The sequence below is a fragment of the Archocentrus centrarchus genome, chromosome 9 (genome assembly GCF_007364275.1).
Source record: "Archocentrus centrarchus isolate MPI-CPG fArcCen1 chromosome 9, fArcCen1, whole genome shotgun sequence".
In the NCBI taxonomy this organism is placed as follows: domain Eukaryota; kingdom Metazoa; phylum Chordata; class Actinopteri; order Cichliformes; family Cichlidae; genus Archocentrus; species Archocentrus centrarchus.
The window spans coordinates 13,733,681-13,756,546 of NC_044354.1; the positions used below are offsets into that span (position 1 = coordinate 13,733,681).

The 22,866-nt window shown below is 42.3% G+C and overlaps 1 protein-coding gene across 1 annotated transcript in view; it reads left to right on the top strand.

The window, feature by feature from the left end:
* LOC115785864 (eosinophil peroxidase-like) overlaps positions 1–22,866 on the top strand; it is a 72,467-nt gene that overhangs the window by 30,785 nt on the left and 18,816 nt on the right. The window lies entirely within an intron of this gene.

Consider the following 22,866-nt stretch of genomic DNA (forward strand, 5'->3'; position numbering starts at 1 on the left):
TTATATTTTTATACATATATGTAAATATAAATATACATACCGTACATACCATACTGTACCTACCGTATGTACCGTACATTCCATACCACACATCCCGTATGTATGGCACATACCGTACAAACCACACCATACCTTCCGTACATACATACAGTCCACAACATACATACCATATGTACGTACAGTATGTACCATACCGTACATACATACCATACATATATTATAAATTTTTATTCATATTTTTATATTTATTTTTATTTTTATATTTATATAAATATAAAATATACATTAAAAATATATATTTACAATTCACATTTTTAATTTTTATATATTTATTTATATTTTATTTTTCATACATTAATAAATATATATATATATAAATATATTAAAATATACCAAACGTACCATACTGTACATACCATACCGTACGTACCGTACATTCCATTACACACCTACCATATCATACCGTATGTACCGAACATACCGTAGAGACTGTATGGACCTGTATGTACTGTACATTCCATACGATACATACCGTATGTATGGCAGATTTTGTACAAACCAAACCATAAATACATACCATTTGTACCATACCGTACATATATTATAAAGTTTTATTTATATTTTATATATATATTAGGGGTGGGACTCGATTAAAAAAATTAATCGAATTAATTACAAGCTTTGTAATTAATTAATCGAAATTAATCGCATTTTAATCGCATTTCAATATTTAACATGATAAATATTAATTTAAGTTTGGTTGATGAATAAATCAATATACATAAGCTTAACCAGGTCTCTGTGAATGCCACACAGCAATCCCTGAAATCCTTCTGGAAGCAGACATTTCCTTGAAGTTCATCCACTTTATTCCTGAGGGACAGAACATTTGCCAGGATCATCGGGGGCAGTGGGGTTTGGTTTAGCTGTAGTTTCCTCAGCCATAGCTGAGTCCCCCCTCGCTTCCCTCTCTTGCATCTTCTGTTCACCTGTGCACCGCCATGGAATTTGTTCTCATCGCTTCTTCTTCTGGAACCTGTAGCATGGAGGCTTTTTACTCCAAATAAAGTCGCATATGCAGCCATCCAGATTTGAGAAGAAAGTTTGTGGTAAGAAAATAGGGACACATTGAAATAGATACAAAAATTTGGGGAGAGTAATCATTTTAACAGTGTTTATATGAGCTGCGATAGATAAATTTGGTAAAGACCAGCGTTCAAAGTCCATCTTTGTATGAGTCAAATGGGTGGCAAAGTTTGCTGCATAAAGGTCCCAAAATTTAGAGGTTAGAAGAATACCTAAATAGAGGAAACTATGCTTGACAATCTTAAAAGGCAAGGTCTCCAGCGGATACTCATTTGTAGCCTTATTCAAGGGGAAAAGTTCATTTTTGTCCAAATTTAGCTTATAACCAGAAATAGAGTGGAGTGAGTTGCTGGGATGGAAACAGAGAAGTCCAAAATATAAAGAAGAAGATCGTCTGCATACAACGATACTTTCTGTTCCAGACCACAAGAAAAAAATACCAGAAATTTTTGAGTCACTACGGAGGGCAATTGAGAGAGGTTCAATAGCCAGAGTAAACAGAAGAGGGCTCAAGGGACAGCCCTGCTGAGTAGAGCGGTGAAGAGGGAAGTATGATGACTGATCATAATTTGTTCTAACAGATGCCAAGGGAGACGAATATAATATTTTCACCCATGAAATTAAATTATTCTGAAAACCAAGTTTTTCTAAAGCAAAAAATAGATATCGCCATTCCACCTGGTTGAACGCCATTTCTGCATCCAAAGACAACACGGCTAGTGGCACAGTGGAAGATGGAAGATTGTAAATTGTGTTGAAGAGACGCCTCAGATTAAAAAAGGAATGTCTGTTCTTTATAAAGCCTGTTTGCTCAGGAGAGATAACAGATGGTAAAAGGGTTTCAAGGTGTTTAACAAGTGTTTTTGAAAGTATTTTAAAGTCAACGTTTAATAAGCCGATTGGCTGATAAGACACACAGTCCAATGGATCTTTTCCTTTTTTTTAAAATTAAATAAATAGAAGCCTGATTTAATGTATGGGGTAATTTGTGTGCTATAAATCAGTGGTCCCCAACCTTTTTTGAGCCGCGGACCGGTTTAGTGTTAGAAAATATTTCCACGGACCGGCTTTTAAGGTGTGGCGAATAAATACGTCAAAATAAATGATACGACCATAACCAAGTGTGATATTTTCTACGTATAATAATAAAAAACGGGAATCCACTTTGTATTCGTATGCAACTCTATCAGCAGCGTTCTCGTAACATCCCGCCTCAACATGAATAACAGGCTCTCTGCCCACAGCGCTCCCTGGTCAGCTGTTAGAGCCATGGTAAAACATGCCTTCAAAATAAGATACACCGCAAAAACAAATACAGTAGAAATCACCTCAGTCGGATTCAAATGGCCCAGTTTGGGGTCTATTATCGAATTTCGCTGCAATGGCTTCTGCTTCATCTATGAATTTGCTTCTGCAAATTTTATAATCTGAAATTTTACTCGTAAGTGCAAGTTTGTAGCTTACACTTGCCACGATTGTCCCCGGTGAAATGAACTGATATAAACACTAAAACAATTTCCAGGCGTTGTTAGTGTGTGTGTAGTTGTGCACGAACGAGCCGATGCATGGAAGTGGGCGGACAGGAGCTGAGGAGGGTTTTAGCGCTAAACTCATCCAGTTTATGCGATCACATTTAACTGGAAATTTATTACAATGGGACCAGATTTTTCATCCGAGGTAGGTGAATATCCGACGGATTTATGTGATGATTTTATTGGAATTAATGTTAGGAAAAATCAGGACCTGCAGATGCCATCCAACTAGAGCGAAAACCCGATTTGTGCGACTTCGACTTAGGTGATTTTTACTGTATAAAGCGCATGAAAAATACAACTCACCATAACACTGAATCAGTGTAAGCCCCCTGAGCTTGTTTCTCTGATACTCATTTTTGCTGGCTTCTGGTTTGACTGGGTTCGGCCGATTTCACATGGAGCGTGGCTGCAGAGCCGCGGTGTCAAGCGCTGGAGAGTCAGTTTGATGGCTGGGTCTACCTCACTGCTATCCCCGGTGTTGATAAATAAAAATGGTAAATGGACTAGTTCTTACATAGCGCTTTTCTACTCTTGTTGAGCACTCAAAAATTTAAAGAAGCGTTATGTAGGTCAACCAACCGATTTCGTTAGACAGGCCTGAAGCTTCTGGGTTTAATTTTAGCGGTGACGTATCATGTGAGCAGAAACGTCTTGACACGTCAAGAGGAAGTCATGGAGGGAAGTAACGGAGCGAATCCGCCCATTTTTCAAAATAAAATATAGTTTAGGCGCAGATAAGTAAAACGGAAATAATTTAAGTTATTTATTCTTTATGTGCGGCCCGGTACCAAATGTCCCACGGCCCGGTACCGGTCCACGGCCCGGGGGTTGGGGACCTCTGCTATAAATGATTCATTGAGCATATCAAGCAATATTGGGATCAGTTTGTGCTGAAACTTTTTAAAGAATTTGACTGGAAACCTGTCAGGCCCTGGACATTTACCAGTCTGCATGGAAATAATGGCATTACCGAGCTCTAACGCAGTTATCGGTTTTTCCAAATCCTCAACCTTATCAGGGGGCACCATAGGGGTTTCAGTGGATGAGAAGAAATTTTCAAAGTCTTGCTTACCACATTGTATTTCCGATGTGTAAAGAGATTCATAGTACTGTTTAAATTTGTTGATTTCTGTTGGATCTATTGTAATTCTTGGTGATGTGTGAATTTATCTGGCTTCTTATATAGGCCTTCAAGGTGTCCCACAACACAGCTGAAGAGATATCAGGGGTTTTATTTACCATTAGAAAGAAATCAATTTGGGAGGAGATTAGCTGGACAAATTTTTCATCCGAAAGCAGATGTACATTAAACCGCCAAGGGGGCCTCGATTGGACAGTACCTTTAAACTGAATACACATACTCACCGAGGAATGATAAGAAATTACTGGGGCATCATATAAACATGAGTTGGGGTGTACAGATGGAAGCATCCTATTGTCAGTTATAAAGTAATCTATTCGGGTGAATGTATGGTGCACAGGAGAGAAAAAAGAATGTTTTATCTGAGGGGTTAAAGAATCGCCAGGGATCAGAAACAGCAAAGTCTTCCATAAAAGATCTAACAGCACTGGCTGAATTTGAGAGGCTTACAGACTTAGTAGATGAGCGGTCAAGATGTGGATTCAGCCAGTTAAAATCTCCACCCATAAGGAGAAGATGAGATGACAGGTCCAGAAGGATAGAGAAAAGGTGTCTAAAAAAACCTGCATCATCCTGGTTGGGTGCATATATAACATCTAAGCATGTAAATGGTATAGATTTATGTAGCAGAATTGCAACCCCCCCCCCCCTACACTTTTTATGGAAAGATGCGTAATAGGTTCGGCCAATCCAGTTACTCCTAAGTCTGGGGAGAATAGATGGCTTCAAGTGTGTCTCCTGCAGAGATATTACCTGAGCTCCCAAATGATGAAGATGATATAAGACCCTTGTACATTTCACTGGGGAGTTAGAGTAAGACCCTTGCAGTTCCAGCTAATAAACTTCAGAGCACCACCATCATGCTTTTCAGTTAGCCTATGCTGGGCCATACATCTGGGTATCAAAACTTGGGCATGTCAGCAAAATAAACAGGCAGAGATGTGACAAGGCTGCACAGTGAACGTACCTATTAAAAATACAAAAAACAAACACACATACAATGAAGTGAAGTACACAAAATGAAGGATATTGCCATCCAGCTGGACCCCAACCCAACCCCAGCACTGGCATCTCCCCAAGTGAGATGCATGCGAGCCCTACAAACCACAACAACAACCAAAAGCACTCCATGGTAGCTGTGAAAGAAGAATAAAAAGAAAAAAAGAAAAAAAAGGGGAAAAAAACCTATGCTACCTGAGAGTGATGATTTCAATTATCGGTGTGTTTGTCATTTAACCATATTGAGAAAGAAGAAAAAACACACAAACCCACACATCTATGCATAGTGTTTCGAAGAAAAAAAAATAAATATGTGCATGATGACATTTAAAAGGAAGGAGAAACTGTAGGATTACAGTGGGACCTGCTAGTTTTTGTTAACAAAATCTGCCACCTGCAGAGGATCTTCAAAGCGACGAGTCATCCCATTTGGCATGGTAATCTTGAGGACCGCTGGGTAGAAAAGGCCGAATTTAACATCAAGAGCAGAGAACACACTTGACCGCCCCAAATGCTACCCGTTTCTTGGCCACAGAAGCGGTGAAGTCCAGGAAGAGCGACACACGTTTGCCTTTGTAATACAGGGGAGATGCTTCTCCTGCGTGCTGCAAAATCTGGTTACGTACATGGAAGAAGTGAACCCTAATAACAAAAGGACGAGGAGGGTCCCCATCCTTAGGTTTTTCCTGTAGAGTGCGATGTGTACGGTCGAGGAGGGGTTTCTCCTGTAGGCCCAGCAAATCTTGTAGTAGCTGTGATATAAAGTCAGTAGCACGGGGGCCCTTCAACCCCCTCTGGGATGCCCGTCACCTGAATATTATCCCTCCGTGACCTGCTTTCCAAATCCTCACACTTGTCTTCCAGACGCTGCAGCTGTGTAGTTAGTCCCTTCACAGCAATCTCAAACTCGGTGATTCGGCCACTGTGATTGGTGCTAGCCTGCTCCAGATCCTTCACAGCAATTGTGTGAGCATCTAACATGTGCTGCAGAGATTCAATTGAGGATTTTAACTCCTGTCTCACCGAGTGGATTTCAGCATGCAAGCCAGCAGACATAGCGTCAATCTTTTCAAAGATATGATTCTTTAGGGACGTCATCATTGTCATCATTTCAGCATCAATGGGGTTAGCTGACGCTATCGGCATACCTGGGTCAGGAGGGGTTTGAGCTTTGCGGCCTCCCTTCGATGTGTCTTGCTTAGGATGAGTAGAAGTCATGTTGAAAGCTTTGTAGAGCATTAAACTGAAGCAGTGGCTCCTAAAACAGTTTATAGAAGTACCAGGACCGTCACCATGCACAAGAATATACGGAAAGAAATAACTTTGATCACATTCTCTCGGAGCAGTCAGAGGACGCGTCTTCTCTCTTTCGTACCGCATAGCCCCCCCCCCCCCCCCCCCCCCCCAAAAAAGTCACTATATTTGTTGCTAGTTTATTTTTTGAAAAAAGAAGTCAGCTGTGCCAGCTGAGCCTACGGCCTCCAGAGGGTTGCAGCCAGTCTGAGCCTCCGGCTTCTGCTTCACCAGAGTGCCAGCTTCTAAGTCCAGCCAGTCATTAGAGGGGATCTGTCGTCTATACCACCGGCCATCTGTCAAGTTGCCTGAGGGTCTCCATTACTGTTGCCAGCCACCTGTCAAGTCAGCTGTGGGTCCCTGTCATTGTCTGCCTCTTGCCATGCCACCAGAGGATCTTCAATGGGATGCAGACCACTGTAGGTGCTCCACTGCTGTCGTCAGCCGCTAGTCAAGCCACCAAAGGTGTCCTGGTGACCACCTGCCAAGGCTCTGAAGAATCTTTGCTGCCAACCTTGAGAGCTCCTCTGTCTCCACCGCTGGCCCCAGAGCCAGCCTCCTGATCTGCCTCGTCTACGCTACTGGTCTCACGGCCAGCCTCGTGAGCATCTTTGTCTCTGCTGCTGGCCATGTGGACAGCCTCTGGAATTCTGTTGTCTCTGCCGGTTTCTCTTTTGTCTGGGTTGACTGTGGGGTTTTTGGGGTTTTTTTTGGCTTGGACTTTTGAGTTTTGGTGTTTAAGATTTCTTTATTATGATTTTCTATGTTCTGTTTTTTCCTGCATTTCCAGTTGAGTTATTATCTGTCTTTGTAGCTCTTATTTTGTCCCCTCATAGTGGTGTATTTGTCTGTTCCTTGTTTTGTCTGATGATTCCTACCGTTGGATTATTTGCCATGATCTGCTCCTTGAAGCGTATTGTATGTTGCCTGAAATCCTCTGCAATAAAGCTACTAAAGGTTTATGTCTGTCTGCTAAGTCCATTTTGGGTCCTATCTCTGCTTGGGACACCATCCGCTGTGACAGATTTTACTTTTTGGAGTTGCAAAATCAACATATAGTGGAACATGACAGGAGAATGACTGCGAGGCCACGTCAGAGTCCAACGTCATCATCAAGTTTGCTGACGACACTGCTGTTGTGGGACTAATCTCTCACAATGAGGAGAGCCTACAGGAGAGAGGTCTCCCGCCTGAAGAACTGGTGCCAGGAGAACCACCTCCTGCTCAACGTCAGCAAAATGAAGGAACTGATCGTGGACTTCAGCAGGAAGCAGCAGAGGGACTACCATCCACTTGTCATCAGTGGTGCTGAGGTGGAAAGAGTGGACACTTTCAAATACCTGGGAGTGACCATCTCACAGGACCTGTCCTGGACTCATCACATAAACATCACTGTGAAGAAGGCCAGACAGCGTCTCTACCTCCTCAGGCGGCTGAGAGACTTCAAGCTCCCACTCAAGGTGCTCAGGAACTTTTACACCTGCACCATCGAGAGCATCATGCGTGGGAGCATCACCACCTGGATGGGAAACTGCACCAAGCAGGACTTCATGGCCCTAAAAAGGGTGGTTCGTTCAGCTGAACGGACCATCAGAACCACCCTCCCCAACCTGCAGGACATTTACACCAAGCAGTGCAGGCTGAGGGCCATGAAGATCCTAAAACAGCCCAGCCACCCCGGACACTCTCTCTTCTCCCTGCTCCCATCAGGCCGGCGTTACCGCTGCCTGAGGGCTAAGACTGAAAGGTTGAAGAAGAGTTTTTACCCACAAGCCATCCGTCTGCTCAACTCTGAGCCCTAACTGGACCATTATTGCACAATGTAAATATTATAATTTATAAAAGTGTGTATAGTGTATAGTATATAGAGTATAGTGTATAGTGTGAATTACTTTTTTTTAATTTTTATTCTTCTTATTTATATGTGTGTGTATATATGGTTGCAGGTACAAAATACATTTCACTGTGCATTGTACTGTGTATAACTGTGCATGTGACAAATAAACACTATCTTATCTTATCTTATCTTATCTTATCTTATCTACATGTATAAGTTGTGGTTACCTGGTGGAAAGTAGGGCAGCTACTCAACTTTCTTGTTCATGTGCCCAGATCAACACATCTCTGTCACGACTAATGGATTGTGTGTGTGTGTGTGTTTTAAATAAACACAGCAATGACTCAGCAATGTTGCAGCTCTCTGTATTATCAGTAAACAGAATGAGGTATTATTTTAAAATCCAACAAAGGCAGACAGTATTTAGTACAATACAAAAGTTCCTAAAACTACAATTTCCTGTGGTGTACAATTATTCTACAGTCAGTACCCATGGCTATATTAAACCATGATCTCCTATTTTGTGAGAGTTTGTGACATAATTTGAGACTCTCTCATCTGTCACAAACAATTTTTAACAACTGCTGCATTCACAAAGCTCTCTACATTGTGGATGACCCATCTTACCCATCACATGGACTTATTATTCTCAAAACTACAGTCTGATTCATACCAAATTCATACCCGCCAAGAGGTGTAATGATATCAAATTCTACACTAAATTACTACAAGTATTTGCTTGTCATTCTTCACACGCATATGAACTTGAGTTCATTCTTGTACTGGCAAAAGTAGGGCAGATGCTTAACTTTCTTGGCTATGTGCCCAGATTAACACATTTCTGTCATATCTAAGGTATTGTTTGTGCATGTGTGAGAAGGCCTGGCTGGCAATCTTCGCTCTAATTCATCCCAAAGGCATTCTGTCAGGTTGAGGTCAGGACTCAGTGCAGTCCAGTCAAGTTCATCCTCACCTAACTCACTCATCCACGTCTTTATGGATCTTCCTTTGTGCACTGTTATGCAGTCATGTTGGAACAGGAAGGGGCCATTTCAAAATTGTTCCCACAAGTTTGGGAGCATGAAATGGTCCAAAATGTCTTGGTATGTTGAAGCATTAAGAATTCCTTTCAGTGGTACTAAGGGGTTGACCCAAACTCCTAAAAAACAACCCCACACCATAATCCCGCCTCCACTAAAGTTTACACTTGACACAATGCAGTCAGACAAGTATCATTGTACTGGCAACCACCAAACCCAGACTTGTCCATTGGACTGTGAGATGGAGAGGCATTAGTCATCGCTCCAGAGAACACATTTAAAGTAGGGCAGATGCTTAACTTTCTTGGCTATGTGCCCAGATCAACACATCTTTCTCTCTCTCTCTTTTTTTTTAATTAGAAGCACAATACAAAAGCACAAAGGTCACAAATGATTTATGCCTCATTTTTGTTTTACAGTGCCCCTTAAAGGTGGTGGCATACAAAAACAGAGAAAAAAAGGGAAAACAAACAAACAAAACCCAACCGAACAACCAAAAAAACAAATCCAAAGTAAAAACCATAGTAATTCTGAGACATAATTAAATGGGGTGGGGGTGGGTGTTAAATGTGTATATTAAATGAAATGGCTAACTGGATTGGAAGAAGACATCAGAATAGGGGTGTGCGATATATATCGTCTACGATAATATCGTAACTGCCGTGTTAACGATGTGCATGCTGACGTTATTGAGTATGCTAATGAGGAAAAAAATAACAATCAAAATGCCTCGGCTCTGCGCATTCACTACTTTATGCTTTAGTATAGGCTGCTGCGTGTGCGCATTGAGAGTGTCCATACTGTGCGCTAGCATAGCTGCCTAAACAACACACCTAAAGCTGGAAATGAGTGAACACGCTGCGCCAGGAGAAGAAATTCAGACATCGCCAGCCTCGCAGTCTACCCCTTAATTCCTAGGCGAGGAGGTGGTTTGCAGTTTGCAGACTTTGTAAGAAAGCGGACAGTTCGACAACTAACCTGTTCCATCATCAATGAGTATGAGGAATATGAAAAGTTTCCGGAACCCGGCCTGGCTGGCAATCTTCGCTCTAATTCATCCCAAAGGTATTCTGTCAGGTTGAGGTCAGGACTCAGTGCAGTCCAGTCAAGTTCATCCTCACCTAACTCACTCATCCACGTCTTTATGGATCTTCCTTTGTGCACTGTTATGCAAGGCCTATGCTCACCATAGGCCTTGTACTTCTTTAGAGGTTCCAAAGATAATTAACACTGGACTTGGGCTTATTGTAACTTTATAACACTGGACAGAAATGTAAAAGTGTCACACCAAAAACCTTGAAGCTTTGAGCACAGTGTGAAACTATGCAGTAAAGTGCCACACTGTGTCAAGATCTTTAGTGGCCGAGTGAGGCTTTAGTTTGGTGGTCATTCCCTTCCGGTGGCTTGCATTCCATTTCCGCCTGTTGCGTTGCACCTGTGGCTGATTATGGTGCAGTGTTGCACTGGGTGACGTTGTGGCGCTGTGCACCCTTGTGTGTGGTGTGGTGTGTGTGTGTGTGTGTGTGTGTGATTCGGTCCGGATCCAGTCCAGCCACTGGTGAGTCCATACGTTTATACCTCCCAATATAATTATTGTTTTATTTTATCATTCTTTCCCTTGGCCTAGTAGGGTTGTTGTGGCCGAGTCTGGGAGGCTTTTAAAGTGTTTTTGTTCAGCTGAGTATTTTTGTTTTATTAACTATATGTTGGTTTTATTGCTCATTGTGTGTTCTTCTTTTGTTTTAAATAAAGTATTTTATTGGATTATTAAGAGAGATCCCTCTTCTTTGGCCTGGTGCATTTCGAACTTGTGAACCTTGTAATTTTTATAGTAATTTATTTATTATTCCGGAGGGATCTTTTCCTCCGGTGGCGTTGTCGGAAATTTTAGAGCTCTTGCGAGCATAAGATATTGCCGCCGTGCTACATTTTCACAACGGCTATGTTCACACTGCAGCCTGAAGTGACCCAAATCTGATTTTTTTCGCCCCCATGTGACCTGTATCTGATCTTTTCATGCCAGTCTGAACAACACAGATCCAATTTTTTTTCAAATTTTTCACAAATTGGATATGTGGTCCTAAATCCAATCTTTTCAAATGCGACCTGTGTGTGTATGGCCAGGTCGCATTTATCCGACCTGCACGTCATTTAAACTCGACAAACGTCACTATTCTGCGTCCCGTTATGCGGACGCGGGAAGGAAAACGTGCGACTTCCGCAAACATTGAGCATGCTCGCTACATGTGACGTTATTGCGTCCTCTACTGCGCATGCGGGACGCTTTCAGGTTTGTATGCTGTTCACACACAAATCACATCGTCCCCCCACCCCCCTCTGAACAGTGTGTTTGGGAGTATTTGGGAGGTGGAGACAGCGGCAGGAGTCAGAAACTCTTTTGAATGAGGTAAAATGGTCTGTTGGGAATGTTGCCGTGAATATGGCTTGTTTATTATAATGCCTTGTTGTCAATTTACTTTCATATATAGAAACGAAATCTTTTTCAGTCATCTTAATCCTGGGATGGTCACTCATCCAATATTTAACTGCTAACATTTTCTAGAAGTTAGCTACAGGAGCCAAAATGTTTTGTTATTTCATTTCAGCACAATGCCACCACCAACTAAAAGGCTGAAAAAGCAGCAGGACTTACTTTGTTTTTTAAAAAAGAGTAACATCAGTGTTTGTAACAGTTACACAACACAAGGGCAACACCTGATCATAATTTATCAACATGTATGACAGTATATTAGATATGTGTAATGATATCTTATTAGGAGAATGGTCGTACATACAGTAAAGACTCAGTTGAAGCAATGAAAGGTGGAGAGGCTGAAGTAGCGTCAGGCACTGGTCTTGGTCTTGTCTCAGTCTCGCCCTCCCTCGGTCCTGGTCTCGACTGGTTTTGGACCCTAAAAGTCTTGGTCTTGTCTCGGTGGGGCAAGTCATCCCCCTCGTCCCCAGACTCTGCTTCCACTACAGAAGACGTGTCAGTCAGATTCAGGAGGTCCTCGAAGTATTCCTTCCACGGTCCAACTACAGCCTCAGTTGAAGTCAGCAGCACTCCACCCACACTATGGACCGTGTGAGTGGAGCACTGGTTTCTCCTCCCGAGTTGCCTGACAGTTTGCCAGAATCGCTTCGATGCCCTCTGAAAGTATTTTTCCATAGCCTCACCGAACTCCTCCCACAGCTGAGTTTTTGCTTCAGCCACTGCCCGAGCTGCGTTCTGCTTGGCCTGCCAATACCTGTTAGCTGCCTCCGGAGTCCCACAGGCTAACCAAGCCTAATAGGACTCTTTCTTCACCTTGATGGCTCCCTTCACCTCTGGTGACCACCATCTAGTTCGGGGTTATCACCACAGGCACCAACCACCTTGCGCTTCCGCTCAGCAAAAACCAGTGGGAGTTTTGAAAATGATGTGCCAAGAGTCAGGCATTCTCCCCACGTATAGTGAGCCTCATCTGGCCAGTGAGCGAACAGCTACTGTTAGAGCAGCGGAATGGACATCTCCAAAAACATCATAACACTTTTGCAACTAAGCAATATCTTGATAAATTGAGCAGATATTTGATTTTTACACAGCTACATTCTTAGCTAAAAATAATGTAAAAATTTGTTTTGTGTCATAGAAGTAGTAATATTTCTAAATTTACACACAGTTTCAGGCAGTCTACTCCGCTATGGAATCCTGAAAGCTCAACATCCAACTGACGGCGAAACAACTTGTAGCTCAGTGTTCCAATGTACCAAAAAGCTATGGCAAGGGGGAGCTAGGACAACAGGTTAGGAGAAGATTTAATTATCCCCACACTCCGAGATTGGGTACACTGAGGTACAAGTTGTTTCGTCGTCAGTTTGGAAGTTGGGTTTCAAAGACTCCATAGCTCCCACATCCTCTTCATGTAACCCCTTTCACTGGGATTACACATGTAATGGCATTCCAACAGTTCCCGGTTCTCATCTTGTGTCCATTTATGCGGTAACCTTCTAGTTCCAGTAGCCCACTTGTCTTTAGTATGCTCTGGTGTCTCAACATCTGACGCAGACTGTGTTCATCTGGGCGAAATGTGGAGCTGGTATAGCTTTAGTCATGTATCTCTCGCTCATATTCCGAGGTAGGCTTGGACAGCATGGGGGGACTAGAAACAATTTCAGCAACAATTACTATAATGACCCTATATTGTTTGTGAACCGCAATAGTGCTGCTTTCAGACACCATTGGAATTTTTCCAATAGGACAAATGGTCGTGGAATTATGGTAATTAAAATCCTTTTGATCAGCGGTGATATGCTTGGTCTTAAACAGCTGCTGGCGGCAGGTAAGGGCACATAACAGTTGCTTCAGTGGTGATCGGTGGTGTTATAGGGTAGTAACAAAATGGTAACAACAGAATCAATGTGAAACACACTCCCAATCACTGTTCCTACAGGTATAGAAATCTCTCTTGTAGACTCATTCCTGATTAGAACTTTGAAACGATTGGCATCTAATGCCCCACTGGACACAACCATGGGAAGAATAAAAGCATCAGCAGGTAAAGTGACTGCTAGCAATGAATCCATCATCAGGATTTCCAGCTCAACAGGCTTCTTCAGTTTGCACACAACTGGTGCACAGCCATGTGGTGGTAAGGTCAAAGGGCCTGGACCCATCCATAGGACAAGACTAGCCTCGTCATCCTCCTGGAAAGGAACAGGAATGCATCTGAGTACAGTTCAGTCTCTATTTGCACAGACACAAAGGCCTTGTGGCTGCATGAAGTCAACACCATTGTCCTTGCATTGGTTCACCAAGCGTCTGACATGGCCAGCATTGGTACGCACAATGACAGAAGTATTGTCATCAGCTCTTGGAATAGGGCATATGAGGGCAAGGACAGTTACAGTCTGAGTAGTTCTTAGAACCTCAGCTGGATACTCAAGGTCAACTACCACATAACCACAGTAGGGGTAGCTAAAACCTGACTCACTTAAGCCTCACAAGGATACACCAGATATTGGATGAATGGGGATATCAGAAAGGATTTCTGGTAACATTGTTCAAAAATGATCATCACCTGGGAGCCACTATTTAATAAACCAGTGCAGGGTTGGCCATTAACTTTCAGTGGGACCAGGCTAGGCAGCTCAACCAGCCCATTTGGAATACACACATTTTCAGGCACTTCAGCAGCCCTCTTCTTGACTGAACAGTTCACTGTGCTAGCAGTGGGATCAGCAGATGATTTGGTGGTCTTTGACCAGTTCATGGCTTGAATTAGTCTTGTGATAACTTTAGCCTGTAGCATCTTGATTCTAACTCTTCCCTGCAAAATCTCCACACCAATGATAAAAATGTTCCTTTGAGACTTTCAGTGATCTTGGTGGAGAGCTAGCAGCTAGCTTTGACATCTTTGCAGTTGACACAGCTGCTTGTGGTTCAGCTATTTTCTTTGTGGACTTCTGTTGCAAGCACTTCAACTGCTTTTTCAATGCAGTTATTTCCCTGTCAGAACTGCACTCACTGGATACAGCATTATGGGGAGTCTGGTCAGTGCTAGTTGGCGTGTCTTGAATTGGCTTCGAAACAGCAAGCAGCCACTAATGACCTGAGCTCCTTCATATCAGACTTCAAGCTCTGAATTTCGGTCTGCTTTTCATCAACTTTCTGCTTTACGTATGCACTCTGCACAACAGCATGGAGCTTTCCCCTTGAGGCCTCATATTCTTCCTCTGTACAAAATTTTTAAATAGTTGTAGAAAAGAAGGGGGCTTTTCTTTTTTCACTCCATGACAAAGATTTATCAGCATCAGATCAAAAGCTGTAACACCATGCAACAACTGCTCTAGCCTTACTTTGTCAGCACAACCAGGAAGACGACCACCTCTCTGCACGACCCAGTTTAACGACTGTTCTAGACATCTAAGAAAGTCAGAGAGCCTCTTTGCCTGTTTCTGCTGTCCCAAAAGCATGTTCAAGTGCCCCCAAGCAGGCTTCAGGGCCAACAGGATTGCCAGTACCTGCTGCTTTGACAATCTCAAGCACCATGTCTCTAAGACTTTCCATCATTCACTGTCTTTTCTCTTTAACCCCTTAACTGGCAGCAAAAAAATCACCTGACAAAAACTACATAACGCCTTCTGGTTATTATTGGCTCTGAACAACCCATTTCATAGCCTATTAATCGGCTGCGTCTGGTCCGCGGGCCGAATGAAGTGCATTTATATGGCAGGCTAGACCCGCCCATTTTGACTGACACCTCATTCGGCCAATCATGTTAAGAAATGGGTTTCCCAGAGCCAATAATACTCAGAGGGCGTCACGTAGCTTTGTCAGGTGATTTGGTGCAGCCAGTTACATGATTGGCCGAATGACGTGTCAATAAAAATGGGAGGGTCTAGCCTGCCATATAAAAGGGACTACAAACGGCCCGTCACCGGGCCCTTGCCAGTTAAGGGGTTAAAAGGGCAATTGCACTCCTCCGCCATGAGTTGTGCTTGGCCCAACCAGTGGTCAAACTGCTTGTAAGTGTCACTGAAATAATAGAAGAAATTAATATTCATTTCCAACAGTTAAAATATTTAGGGTTTAAGTTGTTGTGGTTCACGATGTAAAAATATTTTTTATTTTATGTATAAGAAGCATTGATTTTGTCACAAAGGACAATTTTTGTTTTTTTTGTTGAACCTCTATTATTGCAAGGTTTGTGTGTCTGCAACACAAGAGACTGCGAGAGCTGCATAAGAAAGGATCGCACAAAGGATGTGAATTGAGCTATCTGCAGCAACCTGCTCAGTTCGCTAGCTAAAAGGTCTGAATATTCGCCTAGGACCTCCAAAGTGGCAGGTGGCCATGAGGTAACTTTTTGTTAAAGCACATGTGCTACTTGCAACGCGATGAAGTGCCTAAAGAATTTGTTTTATTTCTGTAGTTTTCACAGTGTTCAATAAACCAAGGCAAAGCGCCCGTCTTGAAAAAGCTGTGCCTGTGTTGTCATTTCAGAGTTACAGTGAAAAGTCGCCCAGCCAGCGCCGATGAGAAGCTCATTAAAATACGGCAGCTACAGTGAGTGACGGCATCGTGGTAATCCCAACGTAATACCCAAATCACATATAAGTTACAAATTTGAAGGAGTATTTTACAATTTAAACAGTGCATTGACATTTAACTACTGTAAGTTCACAAGATGTCTGACAAAGATCTTAGAGTGCTGTACTGTATCATGTACTGAAGTGGAAGAAAATGATACTGAGCAAATTTCAGAACCACAGACTGTAAAAATGAAAGAGTAAGAACATTGACCGAAAAGAGCAGGGTTCTAAATTAACACCTGCCAACCCGCCAAATGCGGGTAAAAAATCATTTTGGCGAGTGTTAATAAAAACTTGCTAGCCAATTTTGCCAGTGATGCAAGAGGCATTACATGCATGATACATAAGGCTCCGTTCTCATTTATCCCCTGGCAGTACTTCCTACATTTCCCATGAACACTATATGCCTTAACGCTATGTCATGACATTATACGCCCATTGGCTGCGTGCAATTTGTAGTGAAAATAGCGTGAGAAACCATGGAAATGAACGCTAACACCACTGAACAGACTTCAGAGAGCAAGACAGAGAGCAACTCAAGGTAGAAGCGAAGTAAATGGGGCCAGAACTAAACAGAGAGCACACTGAAAGAGGAGGGAGTTAACGTTAGCTTAGTAAAAACTTTTAACCTAAATGCGGCGGTGGTTGGGACTTGGACAGACTGGGGCAGCTGGGGGGGAGAAGAGGAGCGAGAAGAAGGTGACCCTGAACCATCCCTTAGTTATGCTGCTATAGGCCTAGTCTGCTGGGGGGTTCACATAATGCACTGTTTCTCATTCACCTTATTTACTTTGTTTATACTCCACTCTGCATTTAATCATTAATTGATATTAATCTCTGGCTCTCTTCCACAGCATGTCTTTCTCTCCCCTCAGCCCAACCGGTCGCGGCAGATGACTGCCCCTCCCTGAGCCTGGTTCTGCTGGAGGTTTCTTCCTGTTAAAAGGGAGTTTTTCCTTTCCACTGTCGCCAAGTGCTTGCTCATAGGGGGTCGTTTTGACTGTTGGGTTTTCTCTGTATTATTGTAGGGTCTTTACCCACAATACAAAGCGCCTTGAGGCGACAGTTTGTTGTGATTTGGCGCTATATAAATAAAATTGAATTGAATTGAATTGAAATTGAATTGAATTGAATTGAATTGAATTGAATTGAAGAGGAACGAGGCAGGTGATGATGAGGACAGGCCTAACTTTGTGCGCAAACGTGCAGCAAAAAATGAGAGTAGTTAAGATTCTGATGAAGAAGAGCTCTGAAGACGTGGTTCAAATAATATATATACACAGAAAGATAGATAGATAGATAGATAGATAGATAGATTGATCCCAAACCTGTTTGCTCTTTCTGTGTATATTTTATGGTAGGTGTTGTGTTTTTCATGCTAACAATGTTAATAAAATTATCAAATGCATTCAGTGACACTCATTTCTCTTATTTTTACTGCATAAAATTTGGCTAGTGGGAATTCTGATTGGCCAGTAACTTTAGAGAGTTACCAGCCACATTGGCTGGTGATCAAAAAAGTAAATTTAGAACCCTGGAAAAGAGTAAAGAGCATCAAGAGGAGAAACTTAAAAGCCTCCAACACAGGTATGCAGTTCTTGAAAAATGGAGATATGAAGCAAGACTGAGCAAAGTGATTCTAAGAAAAGAAGCTTCAGAGAGCAAATTAAATGAGCTGATTAACAATATAGGGATCACCTGCAAAAATGTACAAACGATTTACGAACAAATACGACAAATACAAACTCCTGATGCAGACTAAAGGTGCAAAGTAGATGCATGTGCATCATGTTCTGCATCTATTGTCAAAAGAGCTGAAAAACCTTGCGGAAGGCGATGAAGAGCTGTGGCTAGATGTTCGGTGGTGCTTAGGATCTGAAAGCACTAAGTCAAGGTCAAAATCAGGTCTGAAGGTAGTTCAGCTCAGTCATGCTCACAAATGATCAAAAGACTGGAAGCAGAGGCTGAGGCACCTGCATCTCAAGAAATAGTATTAGCAGTAATGGAGGAGCAAGACAGGGAAACAGCTGAACTGTAAAAAATTGGAACATGAGAATTTCAAAAGGCAGCAAGCGATGGAAGAGCAACACAGAAAGATTAAATGCTTGGAAGAAGTTAAAAAAACTGAATGCTGCAAAAGCTCGAGTAAAGGTTTACGATGAAGCTGAAAGTATTTCTGAAAGTTAGAGTTTTTTACACAGCATTAAATCAGGAATTGAAATCCAAGCAATCCCTGTTCCAACACACGTTCCTTTTCAAGCTCTAAATATATCCCAGGTCCATAATGCTACAAGCCCTGGATCTGTAACACACACTTCTACAGTCATAAAACAATTTCAACAAATTCCTGGTGAACAGCCTAAGGCCACCACAAGCCAAACACTCAAAGCATCAAGTCCACCATTCATCCCTCAAGTCACACAAGTTCCCATTGTTGCCACTCAAGAACAGCCAAATTTTGATCTAGTTGGTATACTAGCCGAAGCAATAAGTGCTAACTGACTTCCAACTCCAGAACCTACATTGTTTACTGGCAACCCTCTGAAATTCAAAGACTGGCAGTTGTCATTTGAAACTGATAGAAAGAAAAAACATTCCAAAGAGACTCTATTATCTCACAAAGTATCTCGGTAGACCTGCAAAGGGAGCGGTTGAAGGATTTCTTCTAGTGGGCAAAGATGAAGCCTATGACTCAGCTTGGAAGGTGCTGGAAAAGTGTTTTGGAGATCTGTTCACTATAGGAAAATGCTTTAGAGACAAGCTTCACAGTTGGCCTAAAGCAGGGGTCTCAAACTCGCGGTCCATGGGCCGCATCTGGCCACGCCCCCTACTTCCGGTCTGCGATTTGATGTCAAAAATATAACATTTTGGCCCTTTAAGTTACTTTTTTGACATTTCGCTAACTCCTCTTAATTGGAGGGGAAAGCGAATGTGGCCCGCTGACCGCAAGTTTGAGACCCTTGGCCTAAAGTAAGCTCCAAGGATGGAAATCCCATTGAGGAGCATTTAGTGATTTTGGTGGGAGTGTAAGTGTCACTGAAATGATATATGCATAGAAGAAATTAATATTCATTTCTAACAGTTAAAATATTTTGGGTTTAAGTTGTGAGTCACAATGTAAAAATATATTTTATTTTATGTATAAGAAGCATTTATTTTGCCACAAAGGACAATTTTATTGAAGTGCTATTATTGCGAGGTTTGTGTGTGAACACAAGAGGCTGTGAGAGCTTCATAAGAAAGGAATGCACAAAGGATGTGAATCAAGCTATCTGCAGCAGCCTGCTCAGTTCACTAACTAAAAGGTATTTGGTAATTATTGTGTTGTAATACTCTGTAAATTTGTATTCTATAGTGTTCTAATTATTTTATGTTAATTTAGAGTGCACAAGACTTTAAGAATATTTGCCTATGACCTCCGAAGTACTTTTTTAAAGCACATGTGCTACTTGCAACGTGATGAAGTGCCTTCATTGGAACTAATTTATGTTTTATTTCTGTAGTTTTCACAGAGTTCAATAAACCAAGGCAAAGTGCTAGTCTTGAAGAAGCCGTGCCTGTGTTGTCATTTCGGAGTTACACTGCTCCTTTCTAGCTGTGGTGGGCGACAACCACGAAAATGTTCCTAAGTGGTGATAGCTTCCATGTGCACTTGAGTATGTGGTCTTGTCGAGTAATTCACTCACAGCATGCAAAATAGCTTCTGTTGAATTAGCAGCAGTGTCTCCTTCCAGGATCAATGTGCGCAGATCACCTATGGACTTATCTTTAGCCGGCCATAAATTGTCCTTCTTCAGACTTGTCAAGTCTGAAGAAGGACAATTTATGGCCCGAAACGTTTGTTAAGGTTTGTCTCCTATTAAATATTATTCAGGAGCTTTGCCGGTGTACAGACCCTTTTCTCCGTCTCCTTGTTATATTTTTTGGCCTAACACCCAGTCTTCAATTATCTTTGGATGTGCGTGTCCTTCCTTTCTCTTCTGAACACTTCAAGAGAACCATGTCTTGTTTCACGGCCTGCTTGTATTCACATAAGACAAGGAATCTGTTTTGCTGCAAACCTAATGTTTGGCCTCTGATACAAACATGTCCCTGACTTTTCATTGTTTGCTACATCTCTTCAATAGCAGTTTGCAGTTACATCTTCTTCTTACATCCACCAAGACCGCATGAGCCTCATCTATTGACTCACCTTGGCACCAGCCCTTTAACTCTAATACTAACTCATCTTGAGTTCTCATGTTTAACAGAAAAATTTCCACTAGATGCAACAAAATACTTTCACATGATAAATGCACAAAAAACCCCAAGAAACCCAAACAATAATCCTAATGAGTCAGAGAACTCCTGTAACAAAGTTAATGCCATGCATGCATTCTTATTCCCCTTGTTCACTTCCAAAACACATACAAATATCCATCCACTTCTTCTGTTTAGGGTCGCGAGGGAGCTGGAGCCTATCCCAGCTGACATAGGGCAAGAGGCAGGGTACACCCTGTACAGGTCGCCAGCCTGTTGCAGGGCCAACACAGAGAGACAGATATCATCCACACTGCACGAAAAGAGGCATATCCGTCCCCGTATACTGACGCGGGCGCACCTAGTTATCGTCAGCTTTCGTCAGCATACGGGGCAGCGCATATTCTTTCGCCTGAGACGGATATGGTCGTTTACGTACCACTAGAATCAGCGGGGGGTAAAGGTACGGGGGGAGCCGGCAGGCGGGAGATGTAACGACTCCACTTTACATATGAATAGCAGCGCCTCAAGCCGAAGCAGCGGCAAGAGACCCACGTGGCTTCTCAGTCATTGGATGATAAAAATGACATCACAATTCAGTATTCACATGTGATTGGTTGGTAGATCTGTCCCCCCATTGGCCTTTATAAAGACAGGCCTGGGTAAGCCCCTCCCTAATAAATAATAACCCAGTAATAAAAATTATTTTTAATTATTATTTCTGTGATATACCTTGTATGTTATGTTGTATTCGTGCCATGCTAATAACCTCAACTAAAAGGAATTCAATTAAGAGAAACAAATTGTGAGGCACAAGTTTGAATATTTTTTTTTTGTTTTATTTATAAAGCAATATGCACATACACACACACACACACACACACACACACACACACACACACACACACACACACACACACACACACACACACACACACACACACACACACACACACATCATATAATCATATATATAAAGAAAACAAAAACATTATGACATATAATGCTTTGCTACTTCTGGGCCATGTGGTGGTGGCTTTCTCTCAGAGTCCAGCATACAAACACTTATGGTGCACAGTGTTGTATTTAGGGTGAGCTTCTAGTCTGTCTTGCAGTTTGGCTCAGAGGTCACTGAGCTCCTGGCTGGGGAAGCTTGGGGGTCTTAATCCAGCCCGACACGCCCTCTGAGACGCCATCCTCCTCATCCAACATGAGGTCAGTGGTGACACCGTCCCAGAAGGCAACCTCCTTCACTGCCAGGTCACTCGTCCTCGCCTCCAGCAGCTGTTGACACAGAGCACACATTAAGTCATTATGAAACTATATGAAATATTGTGAAAAATCAGGAAACTACACTGAAAGTTTGAGTCTCTTGACTTTGAATGTACACATAGCAGATAAGACCCTGAATGCAAAAAAAAAAATTAATCAGCCCATCTTTGTCATCAGAAACAATGGTTATCTGACAAAGTACCAACTCCTGCATCCTGTGAATAAAAGACAAATGAACAAGTACTTTGAAATAATTTAACACTGATAAAAGTACTTCAGTGATTTTGGTCACAGTCTGTGGAAAAAAACGTGAAAATAAATAAGAGTAAAAACATTTTAAGTTCTTCTCTCCTCCACACATTGAATACTGCTGCTTTGTTTCTGATTCTTACCTCTGCAGAGGATCATACCGGCTTTTATTGGATTCAGAGTTGTGCAGGCCGCGAACTGCTTCCTGTAAGATGAAATAAAAATAAGAAACCAAATCACAGTACGTCTGTCAGCTTACTGTGACCATTCCTCCACTCTTAGTATTTTTGTTTTCGAAACGACCAAGTCTTACCGCAGTTTTCGGATCGTGCTGCCGTCTTTTCCTCGAGTCCTTCTGTAGGTGAGGCTTTGTTAGAGTCCAAAGCATCGAGTCTCTAAACAATAGACGCCGTGTTGTCTTTCAGTCGCGCTCGTACAAACTTGAGTAACTGAGTCGATAACCCACTCACTGCAGCCAGCAGCATCTTCTCGTCTGCAGCGGGGCTGGTTGAGGCTGGCTGGTAAAGAGGCCCGCTTTCACCGGGAGCTTCTGGGGTGTTGAAATATAGACGACGCCCTCCATTGTCGTACCGGGAAAGCAGCGTAGACAAAAACCACCATTCAGTTTGAACGGAAGAGAAGGAAGGCACTGATTGGTCCTACAGACCTTCAGCGTGATCCCGCACGTGATCTGTATTGTCCAATCACAGGCGAGGAAGCTGCCACACGGAAATTAAATTCATTTCATTTCAAGTGAATTCAATTTTATTTATATAGCAGCAAATCACAACAAACAGTCGCCTCAAGGCACTTTGTATTGTGGATAAAGACCCTACAATAATACACAGAAAACCCAACAGTCAAAATGACCCCCTATGAGCTGGAAGATGTGTTGTTCACACATCCACTGTCTGTTTAAGCAGGACAACTGAGAAGGTGACTGTTGCATTAAAATTTTCCTTATTTTTTTTTATCTACCTTTTTACATTTACATTTTTCTCATGAAGGTTTTACTGATATCTCTTATGTACATCCATGTATAGCAAAGTAAAAGTTTATACATTTTCGTATTCCATCTGCCTTGGTAGTCTTTAATGTCAT